Here is an 18528-nt window from a genome sequence, read left to right as displayed (position 1 = left end):
CTTCCACTGTATAATCATAAGGGTTTGTATCAGTGTAAATATTATAGAGATTTTACATTTTATGGGGAGGCTTAGAGATTTGCTAATGCCTGTGCTGCCATAATGCATTCTTATGTTTCAAGAAACTATTGATTAAATCTTTACAAAATAATTATTTACTGTACCCCAGTAGTAAACTATGATACTATTAGCAAAGTTGTAAATTAACCACAGCCCCTCCGTCTTATCAACCGATTTTCTGCTTCTAGGTATTTGCCTCAAGTCTCTGGTATAATCCAGAAGCTAACATTTGTGTCTTCAGCAAAGGACAGTCATAGAGCCTCTTAGAAAGGATTCCAACAGGTACTCTGAAATTAAAGAAACAGAAATTAAAGAATAGATTATGACTACAGGCTTCCCAGTTGGCATTGGTTAACAACTTTGAGATTATGGTATGGATTTCTAGTCAGGATTTCTAGAACCCTTCTGATTGCAGAAGCAAACAGACTTTGCAAAAGCAGATTGCTGACTTGAGACCTGATGAAACAAAATTCATCATTTCAGACTGAGGAAAACAATCTTATTATAATTGTTTAAAACATTACTGGAATTTTTTTAATGTTTGATTTTTAATGTTATTTAAGGAAGTCTCATGCATTCTATTCTTAAGCTATTCCTAACACTTAATTTAGTAGAGTATGCTTCTGTAAAAGTAAAATGAAACATTTTAATGCTATTTGTCATTGGTCTCTCATAGTTCGGAAACAAATAGTAGTGTTTACTTGAGTGCCCTTACCTTTCATGACAGTGTTATATACTTATTTGCACAGACTCAATAAGAATTTGTCCTTTATTCTCAGATATATAACTGGACAGATTGCTTGTGCAGTCATAGCCATACTTACAGTATCATATTTTCAAGTGATTCTCATCAAATCAGGCATAATAATCTCACTCTTAAAGAACTAGTATTGACTTCATATGTTGACCAAATGACTACAAAGCCCTCCTAAGAAAACAGACTTGGTATCTGACTTATAAGTTCCCAATCTCACAGGTAGTAAGAAGGGTCACTTTTGGACAGGCTAGGAACCTTAGAAAAATTTGGGGACCATGCCATTTTCTGGAAAATTCTGTCTTTATCCATCCATGACCAGTTTTTCAAGATAATTCCATCATTTTGTATTTTGTAAATATGAACCATAGTTTTTTGGAACTGCATTAACAGGATTTCCATCAGTCTTTCCTCAAATTATTTCATCAATTTGGTAGATTTGAGAAATGATGCTTTTGAACTGTGGTGTTGGAGAAGACTCTTGCGAGTCCCTTGGACTGCAAGGAGATCCAACCACTCCATCCTAAAGGAGATCAGTCCTGGGTGTTCACTGGAAGGACTGATGTTGAAGCTGAAACTCCGATACTTTGGCCACCTGATGCGAAGATCTGACTCATCTGAAAAGATCCTGATGCTGGGTAAGATTGAGGGCAGGAAGAGAAGGGGACAACAGAGGATGAGGTGGTTGGATGGCATCACCGACTCAATGGACATGAGTTGTGATGGGCTCCGGGAGTTGGTGTTGGACAGGGAGGCCTGGTGTGCTGCAGCTCATGGGGTTGCAAAGAGTCGGACACGACTGAGCGACTGAACTAAACTGAACTTAGAAATGATCATCAATATTCACTACTTTTCCTCATTTTTTTTTTTGAAACAATGTGGGCTGGCATTTACTATTTGATAATTTTTAAAACTATACTATTTAGGAAACTTTTAAAAAATAGGTTCACTGTATAAATGTTTGTTTTTATGTATAAATCAAAGAATCGTAACTGATATTAAGAAGGTATATAGTCTGGAGGAAAGGCTTTTGGCATTGAATTTATAGGAAATTTGGATAGGTAAAATATATATATATAGAGAGAGAGAGAGAGCGAGAGAGAGAGAGAGAGGTAAAAAACTTTGCTTACCTAAATTATGTGTTTTACTAACTTCAGTAGTGGAGTTCATCAAGTCATTGCAGAATAAAGAATTATAATCAGAAAATTAGGAGGTTTCAAAGTCTATAGACATTTGTTTATAAATCATCTGTGCATTAATAGTTCTAAGTTTCATTTTATGCTAGGACAAATGTATTTCTGTGAATTCTTTTTTATGTTTCTTTTTTTATTGAATGATAATTGCTTTATAGAATTTTGTTGTTTTCTGTAAAACCTCAACATAAATCAGCCATAGACATACATATATATCCCCTTTCTCCTGAACATTCCTCCCATCTCCCTCCCCATCTGACCCCCTAGGCTGACTGAGTTTCCTGAGACACACAGAAAATTCCTGTTGGCTATCTATTTTCCAGATGGTAATGTAAGTTTCCATGTCACTCTTTCCATACATTTCACTTCCTCCCCTCCTCTTGCCATGTCCATAAGTCTATTCTCTATGTCTGTTTCTCCACTGCTGCCCTGTAAATAAATTCTTCAGTACCATTCTTCTAGATTCCATATCTATGTGTTAGAATACTATATTTATCTTTCTCTTTCTGACTCACTTCGCTCTGTATAATAGGTTCTAGGTTCATCTACCTCATCAGAACTGACTCAAATGCATTCCTTTTTATGGCTGAGTAATATTCCATTGTGTATATGTACCACCACTTCTTTATTCATTCATCTGTTGATGGACATCTAGGTTGCTTCCATGTTCTAGCTATTGTAAATAGTGCTGCAATGAACAGTGGGATACATATATCTTTTTCAATTTTGGTTTCCTCAGGGTATATGCCTAGGAGTGGGATTGCTGGGTCATATGGTGGTTTTATTCCTAGTTTTTACAGGAATCTCCATACCATCTTCCATAGTGGCTGTATCAATTTACATTCCCACCAACAGTGCAAGAGTGTTTCCTTTTCTCCACACCCTCTCCAGCATTTATTGTTTGTAGACTTTTTGATGATGGCTATTCTGACCGGTATGAAGTGATATCTCATTATAGGTTTGATTTGCATTTCTCTAATAATGAGCAATATTGAGTATCTTCTCATGTGTTTGTTAGCCATCTGTATGTCTTCTTTGGAGAAATGTCTGTTTAGGTCTTTTCCCCATTTTTTGATTGGGTTGTTTGTTTTTCTGGCATTGAATTATATGAGCTACTTGTATATTTTGGAAATTAATCCTTTGTCAGCTGTTTCATTTGCTACTATTTTCTCCCATTCTGAGGGTTGTCTTTTCACCTTGCTTATAGTTTCCTTTGCTGTGCAGAAGTTTTTAGGTTTAATCAGGCCCCACTTGTTTACTTTGTTTTTATTTCTGTTACTCTAGGGGGTGGGTCATAGAGGATCTTGCTTTGATTTATGTTATCGAGTGTTCTGCCTATATTTTCCTCTAAGAGTTTTATAGTTTCTGGTCTTACATTTAGGTCTTTAATCCATTTTGAGTTTATCTTTGTGTATGGTGTTTGGAAGTGTTCTAATTTCATTCTTTTACATGTACCTGTCCAGTTTTCCCAGCACTATTTATTGAAGAGGCTGTCTTTGCCCCATTGTATATTCTTGCCTCCTTTGTCAAAGATAAGGTACCCATATTGTTGTTGCATGGGTTTATTTCTGGGCTTTCTATCTTGTTTCATTGGTCTATATTTCTGTTTTTGTGCCACTACCATATTGCCTTGATGACTGTAGTTTTGTAGTATAATCTGAAGTCATGAAGGTTGATTCCTCTAGCTCCATTCTTCTTTCTCAAGACTGCTTTGGCTATTCAGGATCTTCTGTGTTTCCATATGAATTGTGAAATTTTTTGTTCTAGTTCTGTGAAAAATGACATTGGTAATTTGATAGGGATCACATTGAACCTATAGATTGCATTTGGTAGTATAGTCATTTTCACAATATTGATTCTTCCACCCAGGAACATGGAATATCTCTCCATGTGTTTATGTCATCTTTGATTTCTTTCATTAGTGTCTTATAATTTTCTGTGTACAGTTATTTTGTCTCCTTAGGTAAGTTTATTCCGAGATATTTAAATCTTTCTGTTGCAATGGTGAATGGAACTGATTCCTTAATTGCTCTTTCTGATTTTTCACTGTTAGTATATAGAAATGCAAGTGATTTCTGTGTATTGATTCTGTATCCCGCAACTTTGCTAAATTCACTGACTAGCTTTAGTAATTTTCTAATAGTATCTTTAGGGTTTTCTATGTACAGTATCATGTCATCTGCAAACAGTGAGAGCTTTCCTTCTTTTCTGATCTGCATTCCTTTTATTTCTTTTTCTTAGCTGATTGCTGTAGCTAGGACGTCCAGAACTATGTTGAATAATAGTGGTGAAAGTGGACACCCTTGTCTTGTTCCTGATCTTAGGGGGGAATGCTTTCAGTTTTTCACCAGTGAGAATAATGCTTGCTGTAGGCTTATAATATATGGGTTTTACTATGTTGAGGTAGGTTCCTTCTATGCCCGTTTTTGGAAGAGTTTTAGTCATAAATGGGTGCTAAATTTTGTCAAAGGCTCTTTCTGCATCTATTGAGATTATCATATGGTTTTTATCTTTCAATTTGTTAATATGGTGTATCACATTGATTGACTGCATATATTGAAGAATCCTTGCATTCCTGGAATAAATCCAACTTGATCATGGTGTATGAGCTTTTTGATGTGTTGCTGAATTCTGTTTGCTAAAATTTTATTGAGGATTTTTGCATCTATGTTCATCAGTGATATTGGCCTATAGTTTTCTTTTTTTGTGTTGTCCTTGTCTGGTTTTGGTATCAGGATGATGGTGGCCTCATTAATGAGTTTGAAAGTGTTCCTTCCTCTGCAATTTTTTGAAAGAGTTTTAGAAGGATAGGCATTAGCTCTTCTCTAAATGTTTGATAGAATTCTCCTGTGAAGCCATCTGGTCCTGGGCTTTTGTTTTTTGGGAGATGTTTGATCACAGCTTCAATTTCAGTGCTTGTAATTGGGTTGTTCATAATTTCTATTTCTTCCTGGTTCAGCCTTTTAGATTGAACTTTTCTAAGAATCTGTCCATTTCTTCCAGATTATCCATTTTATAGCCATATAGTTGTTCATAATAGTCTCTTTATAATCCTTTGTATTTCTGCATTGTCTGTTGTAACCTCTCCTTTTTCATTTCTAATTTTGTTGATGTGATTCTTCTCTCTTTGTTTCTTGATGAGTTTGGCTAAAGGTTTGTCAATTTTGTTTATCTTCTCAAAGAACCAGGTTTTAGTTTTATTAGTCTTTACTATTGTTTCTTTAATTTTTCATTTATTTCTGCTTGGATCTTTTTGGTTTCTTTCCTTCTACTAATTTTGGGGTTTTCTTGTTCTTTTTCCAGTTGTTTTAGGTGTAAAGTTAGATTGTCTATTCAATGATTTTCTTGTTTCTTGAGGTAGGATTGTATTGCTATAAACTTCCCTCTTAGGACTGCTTTTGCTGCATCCCATAGGTTTTGAATTGTCGTGTTTTCATTGTCATTTGTTTCTAGAATTTTTTTTATTTCCCTTTTGATTTCTTTAGTAACCTGTTGATTATTTAGAAATGTGATTTTTAATCTCCATATGTTTGTGTTTCTTACACTCGTTTCTTGTAATTGATATCTAGCCTCACAGCATTGTAGTCAGATAAGGTGCTTTATATGATTTCAGTTTTCTTAAATTTACTGAGGCTTGATTTGTGACCCAAGATGTGGTCTATCCAGGAGAATGTTCCATGTGCACTTGAGAAGAAGGTGTATTCTTCTGCATTTGGATGGAATGTCGTGACGATATCAATGAGATCCATCTCATCTAATGTACCATTTAAGACTTGTGTTTTCTTATTAATTTTCTGTTTTGATGATCTGTCCATTGGTATGAGTGGGGTGTTAAAGTCTCCTACTATTATTGTGTTACTGTCAATTTCTCCTTTTATGTCTGTTAGTGTTTGTCTTATGCACTGATGTCCTCCTATGTTGGCTGCATAGATATTTACAATTGTTATGTCTTCCTCTTGGACTGATCCCTTGATCATTATATAGTGTCCTTCCTTATCTCTTGTAATCTTCTTTATTTTAAGGTCTATTTTGTATGATATGAGGATTGCTACTCCAGCTTTCTTTTGCTTCCCATTTGCATGGAATATATTTTTGCATCCTCTCACTTTCAGTCTATATGTGTCTTGAGGTCTGAAGTGGGTTTCTTGTAGACAGCATATATATGGGACTTGTTATTGTATCCATTCAGCCAGTCCGTGTCTTTTTGTTGGAGCATTTAATCCATTTACATTTAACGTAATTATTGATATATATGTTCCATTTTCTTAATTTGGGGGGATTGATTTTGTAGATATTTTTCCTTCTCTTGTATTCTTGACTATATAAGCCCCTTTAACATTTGTTGTAAAGTTGGTTTGGTGGTACTGAATTCTCTTAACTTTTACTTGTCTGAAAAGCTTTTGATTTCTCCATCAATTTTGAATGAGATCCTTGCCAGGTACAGTAATCTTGGTTGTAGATTTTTCCCTTTCAGTACTTTAAATATATCCTGCCCTTCCCTTCTGGCCTGCAGAGTTTCTGCTGAAAGATCAGCTGTTAAGCATATGGGGTTTCCCTTGTATGTTACTTGTTGCTTCTCCCTTGCTGCTTTTAATATTTTCTTTGTGTTTAGTCTGTTAGTTTGATTAGTATGTCTTGGCATGTTTTTCCTTGGGTTTATCCTGTATGGGACTCTTTGTGCCTCTTGGACTTGATTGACTATTTCCTTTTCCATGTTGAGGAAATTTTCAACTATAATCTCTTCAAAAATTTTCTCATACCCTTTTTCTCTTCTTCTTCTGGGGCCCCTATAATTTGAATGTTGGTGCATTTGATATGGTCCCAAAGGTCTCTGAGACTATCCTTGGTTCTTTTCATTCTTTTTAATTTACTCTGCTCTTCAGAAGTTATTTCCACCATTTTATCTTCCAGCTCACTGATTTGTTCTGCTTCTGATATTCTGTTATTGATTCCTTCTATAGTATTTTTAATTCCAGTAATTGTGTTGTTTGTCTCTGTATGTTTATTCTTTAATTCGTCTAGGTCTTTGTTAATTGATTCTTGCATTTTCTCCATTTTGTTTTCAAGGTTTTTGGTCATCTTTACTGTCATTATTCTGAATTCTTTTTCATGTAGTTTGCCTATTTCCTCTTCATTTATTTGGACTTCTATGTTTCTAGTTTGTTCCTTCATTTGTGTAGTATTTCTCTGCCTTTTCATTATTTTTTTTTTTAACTTATTGTGTTTGAGGTCCCCTTTTCCAGGCTTCAAGGTTGAAATCTTTCTTCCTTTTGGCTTCTGCCCTCCTAAGGTTGGTCCAGTGGTTTGTATAAGCTTTGTATAGGGTGAGATTTGTGCTGAGTTTTTGTTTGTTTGTTTGTTTTTCCTCTGATGGGCAAGGCTGAGTGAGGTGGTAATCCTGTCTGCTGATGATTGGGTTTGTATTTTTGTTTTGTTTGTTGTTTAGATGAGGTGTCCTGCTCAGGGTGCTACTGGTGGTTGGGTAATGCAGGGTCTTGTGTTCAAGTGGTTTCCTTTTGTGAGTCCTCACTATTTGATACTCCCTAGGGCTAGTTCTCTGGTAGTCTAGGGTCTTGGAGTCAGTGCTCCCACTCCAAAGGCTCAGGGCTTGATCTCTTTGGTGGGATGGTCACTGCAGGAGGTAGTCTTTCTCAGGTGCTAGTGCCATTCTGCTTTCTCAAAAGCATCGTTGCTTGCTGACAAAAAGCCATGAATTATAACTTCCGTGAGTCCTTTTTTAAATAACTCTCCTTATTAGTAGGAAAGCATGTTTTGGATTTTTAAAAACTTTATTACCACACAGATTTTTTTTTAAATGTTCCCATTTCTAGAATCAAAGAATTTTTAAAGTATAAGCAACATATTCTTGAATGTATACATTTTCAAACTAGTGAATTCTACTTTCTTATATGAAATACTTCAGCCAGTTCCTTTCATTTTGATTCAAATACATTTTCCTACCAAATTATCCTTTTATTAATTGTATTATGCTATCTGCCTTCTAATTAAAGAGTTTTAAAGTCCAAAGAGAAACTTTTTGTTTTCCCCCCCAAAACAGTCTTATTGATTCAAATACCAGTGAGTTAAGTACTCTGCTACCAAAGAATTGTATCATTCATGCCAAAATTTCTCTCAATTACCACATTTACAAGCAACTAAAATGAATTTTTCCATTGTTTTGCCTTTTTGAATTAAATCATATTTGTTTCATAAAACTGCAATTTTACAACCTAGAGTTTTGTAAGTTTCTAGATATTTAAGGAAATCAAAAATTCCCTTTTCCTAAAACCTAATGTAATTTGCATATATAAGATTACTGGGTTTGATCATAAAATGTAACATATCTTCTACTTAAGTAATTTGTCCCATATTTCATGAGATTTTAGCTGAAATACATTTCAGTATATTTCAGTGTTTTGTACCTATATAAAATTGTTGGTTTAAGTGCCACAGTGACTAAGCACCAATATAAATATAGCTTTCAGTAAAAGCTGCATACAGAGAAACATTTCCTGGCGCTTTGTGACATTTTGGAAGCAGAATTTGAGGTGAGTATACGGTCTGTGGATTGATTGTCTGCATTCGGGTCCCACCTAGGGGATCAAACCAAAAATCTTTGCTACCACTACTGGTATAGGCTAGTGGTGTGATGCCAGGTGGCTGATACTCTTTATAGCTCATAGAAGCATTTTGTTTATTAAACTAATACATTCAGAGCATCTGAAACAGTGTCAGGCTTATGGTTTGAACAAATGTATTAGTTCTCGATGTTACACTTTTTACCAAAGGAATATTGTTTACTAGAAACATTTAAATCATAAATCACTGTTATTAATAATGCATATACTACTATGATGATATATATTTTAACCCTTGCCTAACTTATGCATTTAGGAAGATTCATTTATGCTGTGCCTATTGACTGATGCCACCATCATTCCATGGTCTTTTATAATACTCCTTCCTCTAAATAACATCCAAATAGTGGTTGATTATCAAAACTTCCCTACTGAGGTGATCTGTAGATACATAGATACTCTAGTATAAGCACATTTCTCATTATTTTTTCCCTAGGATGGAGTGCTAAAAGTGAAATAAATAAGACATACAGGATTTTTTTTTTCTTACCCACCACTCCCTGATGTTGGCAGCCACCAACCTGTATCTGTGAGTTTGGTGGTTTTTTTCCCTTAAATTCCACACATAAAGTATCATATGGTATTTGTCTATTTCTGTCTAACTTATTTCATTTAAGCATAATCCCTTCACTGCCCATCCATGTTGTCACAGATGGCAAGTTTCATTCATTTTTTTATAGCTGAATAATAGTCCATTGTGTGATATAAAAGTATTCTCTTTATCTATTCATCCATCAATGGTCAGTCAGATTGTTTCCACACCTTGACTATTATAAATGATACAATGAACATAGGGCTTCAGATGTCTATTGGAGTTAGTGTTTTTGTTTTCTTTGGATAAATACCCAGAAGTGGAGACGCTCTGTGTTTCAAGTTCCCTCTTGTTTGTGGGTCACCATGCTGGGGTGGGGTTTACGGTGAAATTGGGTTCCATCATCTCCTACCTACTTTGAGATGTTGTTGTTCTTATCTATCTGGTGTATAGTCATCATTCAGCCAGGCTTTGGGTTTTTTAAGGAGGAAATTGTTTCATAGGTAGCTGTAGAACCAGTTTGCCCATGGGTAGAGGTGAGTTCAAGATCTTCCTACATCATCATCTTGAGCTGGAACCTCATTCTTTATCTGTAAGATAAAAGAATTACTACACATTCATATTCAAATGGTATTAATGAAACTACATCAATATTAAATTTTTCTAGTGGTAACACTTGGAGTAAGGTAAGTGTTGCAGAAACACTATAATAATCGACTGCAGTATCAACAATTATATTTTGAAATAATGGGTTTCGAGTAAAACAGAATCTAAATGAACCTGTTACTACAGATTTGAATTAGGGTGTTGTAAAATAGGTTATTTTTAGAAAGAAGCAACATAAAATAATGAAAGAAAGGAAGTATGGATAGAGAGGGAAAGAAAACTTGGACAGAAATACAGTTGACACTTGAACAACATGATTTTGAACTGCATGGGTCCACCTATGTGTAGATTTTTTGTTGTTATTTTTAGTCAGCTCTCTATATCCATGGGTTGAATATCCATGGATTCAACTAGCCACAGATCACAAACTTAATACACAATCTGCATTTGCTTGAATCTGTGTATGTGGAACCCACACATGGAGGGTTGACTATGGTATTTAAACATATGTGGATTTTGGTGTCCACAGTGGGTCATGAAACCAAGCCCCTGTGGATAACAGACAACTGTAGTTGTATTACAGATGGCCTGTTCTGGCTTGACTGCACAAAGTGTATTGTCAAATTCTAACTGCCATATTTTCCAAGAAATATAAAAACTTGGATTACATTCAAAGGTAAGTAACTTTATATTGTACTCTTGAATTTCTGCCCTAGATTGCCTGAGAACTGTACGTAGATTTAAATCTAGGAGTGTTGTTCAATAGCTTTATTCTTGTGGATGGTGAAAAGTAAAAGAATGAAATAATCTCCACACCTAAAATTTGTTTGTGAATTTCAAGACAGGGTAAATTATCCAATTTGACTTATTATCAGTCAGCTTTACATTTACATGTGTGTGGCTTAACATTTCCTTTAATTAATACACCTGTCTGTGATTAATTACATAAACAATACCAGCTCAGTGTTCCCCAAAATGTAATCATATGACAGCACGCGTTCTCACTCTAAGAGTATTTTGAAACTCTGCAATAAGCAAGCCCCAACCTTCTTATTTACTGTATTATTTCTCTGCACCTTTATTCTTGTCATCTATACAGTGACACTTTAAGAAGGAGGTGTGGTTTGCAGCATTTTCTATACTGATATGACAGTGGGACACTTGTTTTCTGGAGAATTTCTTGAAGCTGGTATAGAAAATCGCTTGTCTAGTCCAGTCTTGGGAATTTTTAATTTGTTCCCACTTTTGAATAGTTCAGTAACCCTTGTTTTATGTATACATTTATATTTTGCTAGTATATTCTGTTGTAGTCTAATGCCATCTCATCATGAGTTATTCTGAATTCCTTGAATTTGAAATTGAAATCCAATTGAATTTTTTAGAATTTAAAACCTGATTTTACCTTGACTTTAAAATATAGCCTCATACCTCGTTTTTCCTACCACAATCACTGCTCTTGGTAAAAGGTAGACTATGTCCAGGATTGGTCAGAGATGGAATCAGGGAATCTCAGTTGAGGTCAGTAGTTTATGGAGCAGTAAGTACAACCCCTAGTGCCACTGGGTTTCAGTTTATGGCTGACAATCCCTTCGTAAGTCATCCCTGTGCCACTATATGTAAGCACTAATAAGAATGCTTCTTAGACTGGAATATATATAAATGTGGGATGGAAGATATACCTACTGACTCCCACTGTTCTCCAACTTCACTTCCAAAAATGAGCAGGGACAATACTTCACAGAATATCACTATTCTTGATTGTACCTAAGATGGAAAAGAGGGCCCTGAGCATGGGAGTTCTCTACAGTGAGAGGGTCTCAGCAGGCAGCTGATCAACTCACATACCTGAAAGCTTTTATCATCTCATTAGTTTCCAATTGTCTGCTCCTCAGTGCTCTCACACATCATTTAGCTAAAGCCTCAGCTGGTCTTTGTCAGCTCTCATCAGGAGAGCTACATCCCAGTGATATCAAATCAATTTTATATCACAATATAAGTCAGATTGTAAGTTGCTTGCCCAGCATCTATGAACTACTTTGTAATAACTGAAATTAAGCATTTCCAAAATCTGTGTTTTGAAAATGCCACCAGGTGAAGGCCCATAATGGACTTAGGAAGACAAATTAATTAGGATTCTGTTTCATCTGTCAGGATTGTTTAGCAATAGCCAAGTTAACAGCCATGTTGCTTCCAGGTGTATTGTTCAATTTCCAAACTTTCTTGTTGGTATTTTTAGAAGAGTTTAGAGCATCTGTCCTCAACCTTGGCTTCACATTAGAATCACCTAGGGAGCTTCCAAATATATCCATCTTTAGGCTCCACCTCTAGAGACACTGATTTAATTTAGGGTGAGCCCCAGAATTGGTAGTGTTTAAAATTCTCCCCTGTTGATTCTGGTTTGAAGCCAGCATAGAATACCACGGGTTTAAAATAACAGCAGTCGCTTTTTCTATGCTTCATAATATGCTTCTACCAGGTCAATTAAAAAAAAGTGTCCCATCAAGAAAAAAAAGAAATTAATATTTAGTTGAGTGTTTTAGTCTTTTTTTCTTGACCAGTATATTTCTGTACTGCCTCTAGAAAATTCCTATTTGAATATTCTATCTTTAGCCAGGAATTTTTATCCTTGAAATAAAAGATTCTTTGTTCACCTCAGAAGTGAAATATCCATTAAACAACTGCTGATTATTTATTGAGCACCTACTATGAGCAGGTTAAATACTGAGAAAAACTCATATATTTAAAACATGTTATTAACCTCAAAACATATTTCTGAAGAAATATTTATCTGGAAATAATGACCCATAATACAAAAATTAAGTGATGCTTGTCCAATTAGAAATAGACACCGGTATTTACCAGCCTAGCTAGGTAACACACTGTTACCTTGGAGGCCTTGGAGGTGAAATAACCTTGCTAGGGATTAAAAGAAGCCCCAAGCGAAACTACTATGATGAAGTGGAAAGAGATGTGAGGTGGCAAAAATTGGCCTTATTCCAAGACCAGTGATTAGAGTATAGATATAAGTGCCAGCAGTAGATTGCAACACCAGCCTCAATTATTTCCTCATTTTGTGGAATGCTGTTCTCCATTAATGCTGCGTTTGGCCATGTGACTTGCCAGCTGTTGGTGTGTCCCACTGAGTCTTCCGTATTTTTACTTTCCTCTTAGGCCTCTGCTGTCACTTAGGGAACTTGCCCGGGCCAGCCTGATGCAGGATGAGAAATGTGGATGAGAGTAATCGCCCCAGTGAAGAGTCAGCTGATTCCAGACATGTGACTAAACACAGGTACATTCAACACAGTCATCTAGCCAGCCCCCAGTTGACTGCACATGTGAGTGTTACACTCAAAAAGATGAATAATAATCCAACAAGTAGGTTGGAGGAATGTTATGAATAAATGCAGGTATCTTTTATCTCTCTGTGTTTTAAAATGTGAAAATTTTCCAGAATAAAATCGCCTTTCTAATCACTACCTACACTGATAATTATTGCACAGTTTTACTTCACAAATAGTTTTAGGAATGCTGAATAGTCTACAGAAATACATCTACCTGAATGTTACCTCCCAGAGAATTACCTGAACTTCTTAAAAGAAAAAGCCTTGTTTTCAGACACCGACTTTAAATTTTCCTCATCATCCAGGAAAATGGGAGGGAAGATGGAAGTATCTGACTCCTTCTTAGCCTAGTTGTACTTGGAGAAAAAAGGTAATAATACCTTCTTAAACTTAATTTGCTCTTCCCTCCTCCAGGGTTTTCAAACCATGCTCAACTGCTCTTAGAAACAGCTCAAAACATCCAGGTTCATTAGAGTGTTTATACTCTCAGGAATAAATCGACCCACACAGCCAGTAGATTTTTGCAGAAATTCGAGGCCAAGTGATATTCAATGAACCTTATGGAATTAATAAAGGGAAAAGTATCAATGAAGAATTTGAGGTACAGAGTTAAGACAACGAACTACTTAATTCGCCCTCAGTGTTCTTTACAGTTTGTGAGCAGACCTCCTTCATATTCCTCCTGCCTATTGCTAATAGCAATGCATATGAGCTTCACACAACAAATGCTCCTCATACCACCTAATCTCAGAGGCACAGGACTAAGGATTAATCTTCATCCTTGATTTCTAACAGTCATTGTTGGCCCAGGTATGACTTTCTTTTATTATTCATTCAGTTAGATATGCATATGTTTGTACTTGTCTATTTTTTAATTTGTCTATGTTTTATAATATAAGAACCTGGGAAATCATTGTTCAACGTGAAAAACAGAACCTTGATGATAATTTAAATATTCATATGTGATCTTATACAAACCATTCTCCTGCCTGCCTCTCACATAATGGAATTGCCATCTGAATCTGTGTTCATCATTTCCTTAGGTTAAATTGCATAGTTTTAAATTATATGTATTCCTAAAAAAGTGTATGCAAGGATATATACAAAGATTTTTATAGATATTTATATGTATGTTATACATATTTATGTTATAGTTTGAGATTTAACTTAAAATTTTTTAGTTTTACATATACTATCATATCTTGATGTAATTCATTTTAATGCCTGTGCAATATTCCCTGGTGTGAACATAAAGAGTTCACTCATCTATTTTCCTCTTGATGCATACTGGATTATTTCCAGGTTTTTGCTCTTTAAAGATGGTGTCACTGTGGATGTTCCTACATGACTCTGGAAGTAAGTATATGAGTTTCTCTTGGGAGTGAAATTATTGAGTCATAGATAATGTCTGTGTGTACAATTTTATGAGAGAGTGTCATATGTTTTTCAAAGTAGTTGTACCAATCTAGACTCTAGTAAGTGTCTATTAAAAATACTGTGCATCTATATTCTGTCCAACATGTGGTATTGCTAGAAATTTTATTTGAATTTACACCAATCGAAATGGGAAAATATTATATATAACTTTGATCTTGATTTGTATTTCACTTATTGGAAAACATATTTTCCAGTTTATTAGTGCAAAGTTGTTTATCATCTGTCAAATGCTTTTTTATTTTCCCTCATTTTTCTGTTTCTGGTTTCCTTAGCAATTTGTAGACAATTTTTACATATTCCTAATATTATTGTCATTCCTAATATTTATTGTTTGTCATTTATGTGAGGACAAATACATTCCCAGTTTGTGACTCGACTATTACTTTCTTTACAGTGTCTCTTGGTGGTATTTTCAAAACTAAAGTTAAGAGTAGTGCAGTGGATGCCAGTTGTTCACCATCAGTCAGTCATATTCATCAATTTCTAACATTGTTGCCACATTTTCTGTTAATATTTGTGTTTATGTGTGTATTATTTTGCCAAATCACTTGAAGGAAAGTTGTTGACATCATACTTTATCCTTAACTGCTTCACCATGTATCTCTTAAGAATAAGAACACTGTCCTATATAATTATAATACTGTTATTACTACTTTAATAAACATATTTCTGTAATATTATATAATATAGGGGCAATATTATGATATCCTCATTTGTCCTCAAGATCTTTTTAAATATCCAAAGTTTACTAATTTACTTTTGTTTTTATGTCATTTTTAATCTCAGAAAGTTCTATCTTTTTGATTTTCTAGTTGCTTATTTTTTCACATTTGTTTCTCACGGTATTACATTTTTAAAGAATCTAATCTATTAATCTTTTATAACATCCTCCATTCTGCCTAGTCAATGAATTGTTGACCAGATGGCTCCACTGTAACAATAATAGTTTTCTCTTTGTATTTAATAAATAATCTGTGAGTTGTGCTTCACTACTAAATAACCCCAGTTCTTTTGGCATCAATCGGTTCTTATAGTTATTATATTAGATGTTGCAAACTGGTGATTTCTTAATTATACTACTCCTTCAAAACTTATTAGCTAGGAACTTGTGTAAAAGGAAAAAAAAACTTCATCCCCAACCACATTTAAAAACATACCTTATTATGAGCTCATTATGTTTTCTTTAAAATCTAATGTGATATGATCAGTTATTCTCAATATTCTTTTTTACAACTTTATGTTTTACAGCAGTTTAAGTTTACAACAAAAATGAGCCCTTTGCCTCACCATGTAAACTTTGGAATCAGTTTGTTGATATCCTTAAAACAACTTAATGCAGTTTTTATTGGAATTGCATTGATTCTCTAACTCAAGTTGGGAAGAGCTAACATATTGACCATACTGTTTCTGTCCATGAACATGGAGTATATTTCCACTTATTTAGCTCTTTTTTTATTCATCAGAGTTTCACTGTTTTCTCATACAGATCCTGTATATAGGTTTCCCTTAAGTATTCATTTTTGGGGGTGCTAATGTAAATGGTATTGTTTTTAATTTCAAATTCCTCTTGTTTAGTGTTGGTATAGGAATCCAATTGATGGTATAGGAAAGCAACTGACTTTTATGTTATTAACCCTGTATTCTGCAACTGTGGTATAATCGCTTGTTAGTTCTAAGAGTTTTTTGTTGATTCTTTCAGATTTCTGTATGTAGGCATGTCATTTGCAAAGATGGCTTTATGTATTCCTTACCAATCTGTATACCTTTTATTTTATATTCGTGCCTTATTTCTTTAGGAAGTGCTTCCAGTATGATGATGAAAAGAATTGGCAAGAGGGTCCATCCATGCCTTGTACCTCATCTTAGCAGGAAAATGTCTTATTTCCCACTATTAAGTACAATGTTAGCTATAGGTGTTTTGTAGATATTCTTTATCAGGTTGAGAGTTTTTGTCATGAATGAATGTTGGATTTGTTTCAGATATTTTTTCTGCATCTATTGATCATGTGATTTTTTTTTTTTTTTAGTCTGTTGGTATGATGGATTGCATTAATTGATTTTCAAATGTCAAACCAGCCTTGCATACCTGGAATAAATCCCACTTGGTTGTAGTGTATAGTTCTTTTCATACTCTTTTGAATTTGATTTCGTTGAGGTTTGTTGCACCTGTGTTCATGAGAGATTGATCTGCAGTATTCTTTTAAGGTCTTTGTCTTGTTTTGTTATTTGGGTAATGCTGGCCTCATGGAATGGGTAAGTATTTCCTCTGGTTAATCCTCTGAAAGAAACTGTAGACAACTGGAATAATATGTTCCTTGAATGTTTGGTAGGATTCACCAGTGTACCCATCTGAGCCTGGTTCATTTTGTTTTGAAAAGTTATTATTTATTCAATATCTTTAATAGATATAGGCCTATTCAGATTTAGTTCTTCTTGCATGCATTTTATCAGACTGTATCTTTCAAGAAATTGGTCCACTTCATCTAGGTTGTCAAATTTATACCCATAGTAGAGCTGTTATTAGTATTCCTTTATTATAATATTAATGTCCATGGAATCTTTTGTGATGTCCTCTCCTTCATTCTGATATTAGTCATTTGTGCCTGTTTTTTCTTAGCCTGGCTAACGTCTTATTTTATTGATCTTTAAAAAAAAAAAAAAACAGCTTTTTTTGATTGTGTTGATTTTCTGCATTCCTGTTTTCAATTTCATTGATTTCTGCTCTTAGTTTTTATTCTGCTTAGTTTGAATTTAATCTTTTAAATTCAACTCTTTTCTAGTTTCCTAAGGTGGAAACTTAATTATCAATTTTAGATCTTTTCTAATGAATGCATACAGTGCTATAAATTTCTAACCACTGCTTTCATTGAATCCCATAACTTTTATTTTCATTTAGTTGAAATATTTCAAAATTTGAGATTTACTCTTTGACTCATGTTATTTATACATGTGTTGCTTAATTTCCATGTATTTGGGGATTTTTCCAGCTGTCACTTTGTTATTGATTTCTACTTTAATCTGTTGTGGTCCAAGAGCAGACTGTATATTTTCAGTTCTTTTAAATTTGCTTAGGTTGTTTTATGGCCAACAGTGTTGTCTGTCTTATTGAATGTTCCTAGCTATCTTGAAAAAATGTGAATTCCGCTTTTGTTGGATCAAATAATCTATAGATGTCAGTCTTATCCAGTTGATTGATAGTGTTGTTGAGTGCAACTTTTTGCTTAATGGTTTCCTGCCTGCTGGATCTAAGAGAGGGGTATTGAAGTCTCCACTTGTGATCATGGATTTGCCCCTTTCTCCTTACAGTTCTATCAGTTTTTCTCTGTGTAGTTTGATGCTGTTATTAGTTCAGTATACCTTTCAATTTTCAAATTATTCCAAATTTGATTACTAGAAGCTCATCCAAGTCACACTCTCTCTTTAGACATGAGTCTATTAGACTTTGAGCATTTTTTGCTTTTTATTAAAAAGGAATCTGAGGCTTACCTTTACACTTCTGTGCCAAGACCTATAATCACTCATTTCTCCAAAAAAGATCTGGTTCCTTTTCATGAAGGACAGTATTTAGAAATCAAGATCTGGTATTAATTGTTCTCTTCACTACTTGAGGGTGTGTTGCTCATACATTTCTGGACTATCTTTTTCATTATGTATTCAAGTGCTGATACCATGCTCTTTGATGATTTAGGCTTATGTTATGCATTATAGCTATCCCTTGTAATTGTTTTACTTTTGCATAGTTTTAACAACGTACTGTAATTTTAATATAGTCAAGAATCTAGTTAGTATATAATTAGTATTTTATAGAAAACTATATTATTTTCATAAATATTTTATGCCCTTCAAGGGAAAGGATTAATATCACAATCTTGGTGAATTTACTCATTGTCATGTGATTTTAGTCAACTGGGAGCAGAAGGAAGAATATTTAAGAGGCTGCATAAAATTAAACTTGTTTTCTTTTACC

General features: G+C 34.4%; 1 long non-coding RNA gene across 1 annotated transcript in view; it reads left to right on the top strand.

Moving 5' to 3' along the window:
• LOC145537178 (uncharacterized) overlaps positions 1–17225 on the top strand; it is an 80957-nt gene extending 63732 nt beyond the window's left edge. The window contains exons 2-3 of the long non-coding RNA XR_014076249.1: positions 12955–13072; positions 13539–17225. This is a non-coding gene — a long non-coding RNA (uncharacterized LOC145537178). The remainder of the gene's footprint in view (positions 1–12954; positions 13073–13538) is intronic.
• The last annotated feature ends 1303 nt before the right edge of the window (positions 17226–18528 follow it).

This window comes from Giraffa tippelskirchi, chromosome X, assembly GCF_054371585.1.
Source record: "Giraffa tippelskirchi isolate mGirTip1 chromosome X, T2T-mGirTip1v1.2.pri, whole genome shotgun sequence".
Classification (NCBI taxonomy): Eukaryota; Metazoa; Chordata; class Mammalia; order Artiodactyla; family Giraffidae; genus Giraffa; species Giraffa tippelskirchi.
Note: the sequence above shows the minus strand (reverse complement) of the source record. Positions and strands in the feature narration are given on the sequence as shown.